General features: G+C 36.7%; 1 pseudogene; it reads right to left on the reverse strand.

Moving 5' to 3' along the window:
- Positions 1-3607: 3607 nt before the first annotated feature.
- On the reverse strand, positions 3608-4951 carry LOC121492546 (annotated as a pseudogene).
- Positions 4952-5340: the final 389 nt, after the last annotated feature.

Genomic DNA, 5340 nt, shown 5'->3' on the forward strand with positions numbered 1-5340 from the left:
GGTGTGATTTGATATAGATTTTAAATTTGTAAGTTGTTCCTATGGTAGCTACTTTCTTCATTCTTGTCTTTGATAAACTTAAAATATTAAATAGACCAATATGGAGGCAACTTATTAATATGGAATTTAATAACTGAAAAACAGGAATTTAATAACTGAGTGTACTTTCTTATTTATTTTTTTGAATTACTTCTTAAGCAATTATAGTTAGTAAAAATGAATTCATTTGAATGAATTTATATAAATGAATTTATTTTTTCAAGAATCATTCTTGGATAAAATATATCTCTTCTTACGTTATTCATCACACGTAAGAATTGTAATTTAAATTTGTAAATCAGCTTCCCATTATTAGTTTTGTCTGGTCAGGTTTTGACTATCATATGAAATAGATGAAAAATACTTTATCTCTCTCTCTATTTCTATATGTCTGTGTATGCATATGAACATGTATACTCACATAGATTATAGATAGGCCTCTCTAATTATGTGCACTTAAGTAAATTTCTTTATTCTTGTGGTGGTTTATCTGAAGAACTATTTTCAAATGTTCTAATGAATCCTTTCTTTGCATATTCTATACTGATTTCTGCTCTAAGATGCTCTGCTGTCTCTCTAAGCCATGAAGTTTACCTCTGTATTTGTGCTGACATATTTTTCAGACTTACTTCAGTTGGATCTAATTTAGTTCTGTCTCTGTGGCATTGTGATCCTTTCTTGAGGTTTGGACTTTCTGAGATATTGACTAAAATCTAGAATAGCTACCAAACTTCAGCCTGGGTCAGAACTGTAGTGTTACCCCAACACTGTGACCTTGCAAAACTCCATTTCATTCTTAGCTTTCTAGCAGCTGTTCTTACCCGATACATGTAGAGCTTAGGAATTTTCCAAGGATGCAAAGAATATTTTGATGCAACTTCTGCATTATTTTGTAATGTTCCTTTCTAATGCCTGTCCCCCAAATTCCAGTTGCCTTAGTAGTTCTGAATTCTCATCTCTGTTTCCATTGTCCAGCAAAATTGTCATTGTCTCTTTGGACTTTATTTTCCTACACTGATATGTTTGAAAAATGTCGGGGATCCCTGGGTGGCTCAGCGGTTTAGCACCTGCCTTCAGCCCAGGGCATGATCCTGGAAACCCAGGATCAAGTCCCACGTTCAGCTCCCTGCATGGAGCCTGCTTCTCCCTCTGCCTGTGTCTCTGCCTCTCTCTCTCTTTGTGTCTTTCATGAGTGGGTGGATAAAATCTTAAAAAAAAATTCTAACAAAGAACTTTCGTACTGAAGGAGCAACATAAGAGCATGCTTCAACAGTTGTCATTTTCTGAAGAGACATGAAAAAAAGAGTAGTGAGGTAGGAGTGGTAAAACAGCAGTTTTGAAAAGGAGGCAAGGTGTAAAGGGAGATAGATGTAGAAGTATCAAACAAAATCTGGGTTTGGGGTTAAGTCTGAGTGCAAGGTGGACACATATGCATGAAATAATATGCTTCCTTTTTGGTGGTGATTTTACAAAAATTGAAAGAATAATATCTTATGTGATACTAAGTCTAATAACATATCATCAATATAGATAGACTTCTTAAACTTCCTCCTGATTTATAGCTGAATTTAAACCATCTGTATAAGCAGCATTCTAAAAAGGGCATCCTTTTTTTTTTTTTTTAACAATGACAATAAGATCCTTATTACACTGCTGGAGTAATTCCAATAGTTAATAGTTAAACTATTCTATGACTATTATCTAAAATATCCCAAATAAATATATAAAAACTTTTCTTCTATATATAATTTATTGCAGTCTTTGCTAGAGTAAATGGTTTACAAGAGCATATGTTGATACATAGTCAATGGAAAGTAATCGTGTTCAATTTGATTCAACACATCTTCTAGCTGACTCAGTAATTCAAATGCAAAATTCTCAACTCAGGAAAGGCTTGGGTATTCACTACACACCCTGAAGGACTTTATGTCTAGACCAATGAATAAAAAATATGGATTACAGGAATCTATGCCCAGTCACTTGTTCTGCTTTAAGAGAAAAAATTTGAATAATCTTTCTATAACAAATAATACTAATATGCATATGGCAAATTATTAAGAAAATATTTCTGAAACCAATTTACTCAAGAAATTGAAATGAGAAATGAGAAACTGCTTAAAAAAAAAGGCTAAAGCAATTAAGAAAAATACTGAGAAAAATATAAAGTTTCTTTGAGTTTTTGTTAACAGTTTTAACATTTATTGAGGAATCTTGCCCAAATCTGTCCATATCCTAATGGTTACTACTTTCTAACTTGACTACTCCTTCCAGTACATTAGAGGGGGGAATAATTTCATAATCTCCAAATCCACAACAATAAAACAATGTTGGAAACTGCCATAGAACACAAGTGAAAAATAATATTTTCTAAGAACCACAGGACTATAAATTTAGGAAGGTCACAAAAAAATTCTAAATGAATCAAACTTATCAAATTATATACATTAAATGTATAGCTCTTTTTTAAAAAAATCTTACTCATAACTCATTTAAGTGGTTTTATTTATTTTTTTTAGATTTTATTTATTTATTTTTTCCTAGAGACACACACACAGAGAGAGAGAGAGAGAGACAGAGGCAGAGACACAGGTAGAGGGAGAAGCAGGCTCCACGCCGGGAGCCTGACGTGGGACTCGATTCCAGGTCTCCAGGATCACCACCCAGGCCGAAGGCGGCGCTAAACTGCTGGGCCACAGGGGCCTGCCCCATTTGAGTGGTTTTAAAAAAGAATTATGCCAAAGAAAATCATGATTTTTGGCTTAATCCTGAGTTAAGAATATTAAGAATTTGCCCACAATGCATATGCCCTCCTATATACAATAGATGATTTTATATACAATTTAAAATCCAATACATTATGAATTTATGATTCAGAAGTACCTTTAAATATTTTTAAGCAGTAGAAACACACATGTTAGTTACAAGTAAAAATAATACCTCCAAAGTGTTCCATATTATTATCCCAGAGACACATCATAGAGGTCTCAGGTAATTAAGAAAACATCAAAAAATGTTTTGTATATTAAGGGTATGTTTTTGGGAGTGGGAAAGAATAATAGCTTTCCCTTTGATTTAAAATGCTCAACAGCCTTAAGTCATGAACCTAAGAAGGTGTAGCAGTCTCTGGAGGAATTAGAATTGCAGAGAAATCCAGCATGGAAGCACACCTGTACTTTCCACTCCACCCCACCCCCCCAAACCCTATGCCAGGCGAGGCTCAGGTTCCCACTTTAAAAGAAATTAAGGTCACTTTTATTTCAGAAGGGTAAAGGTTTGGTAGTACGAATGACTTTTTCTTCTTATTAAGTAGAATGAATGGTAATTTTTGAAATGCTCTTCTTGTTTAAAACCTAAGAGCCCCTGCATCTCAACCCATGAAGCCACAGTCCCCAGTGGAGGCTGGAGGGTAACATTTGCAATGCACTAGCCTGTATCCCTGAAAGCAGGAAGCATGGAGGGTGTGAGCAGCCTACAGTCCAGCCATCAGTGTCACCACGGAGTTGATTGTAGTTCTCTTTGTACCATTGATTATAATCACAGCTGTGTCCCTTTCCCTGCAATTGAAAGCTCATTGAAGGCTTTTCATTAAGACCTTATTCCTGCGAATACATTTGGGGCACAGCATATTGTCCTCCAGCTGTGGGGGTGGAAAGTTACAAGCGGGGAGCAAGAAGATGGTGCATACTCTCCCCCTCTTTTCAGGCACCCAGGCTTGTCCTGCATGAAATTGCAGGTGAACCCAGCCTTCTGTGTCCGTAGGCATACTTCTCCCATGGACCACACACCACTTGACACCGTGGGCCTTCTGTGGCTATGCCACTGTCTCCATCTTCCCAGCCCTGGCTGCAATTCTGGACCAGGAGGCAAACAGGGCATCTGGGGCCAAAGTTGTTACAATAGTATTGACCCCCTCCAGGAGAGCATCAGACCCTCAGGGCGGGTAGCCACTTCAGAAGGGTAGGTTCCATCAGAAGGTATCTTTGCTCCAGCACTTTCCAGAGACATTTCCCCCTTGTCCATCATCAATCTTCTTTGTGTTTGCGTGAGAATCTTGGCGTCCTCTGCGGTGACAGGAATGTTCTTCTGATCTGGGTAAGCATATTCGCAGATTCGCTTATATGCTCTAATTTCTGGCCTTTGGTGCTCAGCTTGAGTTCTTGGCACCAGGCCCGCAGGATGCTTCAGTGAAGCAAGTTGGGTGGCGGCAGTTTCGAAGGTAATGGAGGAACTGGGATTTTCTTTTGAATACTTACTCTTGTACTCTTGCCTTGTGTTGTCTTTTCTGAACAGGAAGCTTTGCCTTCTTTCATAGATCGTTTCCATTTGGTCCCACTTGCTGAGGTTCCTGGTAACTTTGGTTCACCAGAAGCCTGCTGTTTCTCTTTGGCTTCTTCTGACACAGGTTAGGATTGGCCAGCCAGATAGTCTTTTCCGCATTTCGTGGAGTTCTTTTTGCCTTTGCTTTCTCCATATCCAAGGTTGACAAAAAGTCCTAGTTTTTTTGAGTTTTAATACTTCTTTGCAAATCATGCTGAAATATGATATGAAAAAAACTACATATCTTCACTGACCTTGATGTGTCTAGATTGACATTTTCGATTTTCACTTATTTTTCAGATTAAATAAGCCTTACCAATCAGAATCAGCTAAGTATATTTTACATATGTCAAGATATATTTTAAAGAAAGGACTAACTATGTACTTTACACTTTTTATGACTTGGTAATAAAAGCCCAAATCCTTGCTATTTACTTACTAATCCTCAATTCTGTAACCAAATTAAATGCAGACCTTTATCATTTAGGCCACTCAAAATATATTCTTGGCAACATTAGCTGTAATTCTGCTACTGCTATAGTACAGAGATTAAAAGTTAGAAATGCTTCTCCTCAAGATTCTTACCCTCTGACATGAGGAACAGAGATTAGCTAATCAATTATAGTAGGAAAATGAATGCTATAATGCAAGTATTCACAACAGGCTCTGGGAATAAATAACAGAAAAAAACATGAAGATCAAGGAAGTTTAGAGGCTCTGAAATATATTGCTGGAGTTAAAGGATTCATAAACAATAGGCAAGAAGTATTTGAGGACAAAAAGAACAGTATATAATCTAATTATGTAGGCATGAGATAGTATGCACCATTCATTGAATTGTAAATTGTACATTAGATTAGGGTTTTAGTGGCCCTTCATGAGTGAAAAACATTAGTTGGAGAGGTAAACAAGGCTCAAGTCTTAAATAGGTACATACTATATTAAGGACTTTTATATGTACACTCTATATAATGGAGAGTTTTT

Source organism: Vulpes lagopus, chromosome 6 (genome assembly GCF_018345385.1).
Source record: "Vulpes lagopus strain Blue_001 chromosome 6, ASM1834538v1, whole genome shotgun sequence".
Classification (NCBI taxonomy): domain Eukaryota; kingdom Metazoa; phylum Chordata; class Mammalia; order Carnivora; family Canidae; genus Vulpes; species Vulpes lagopus.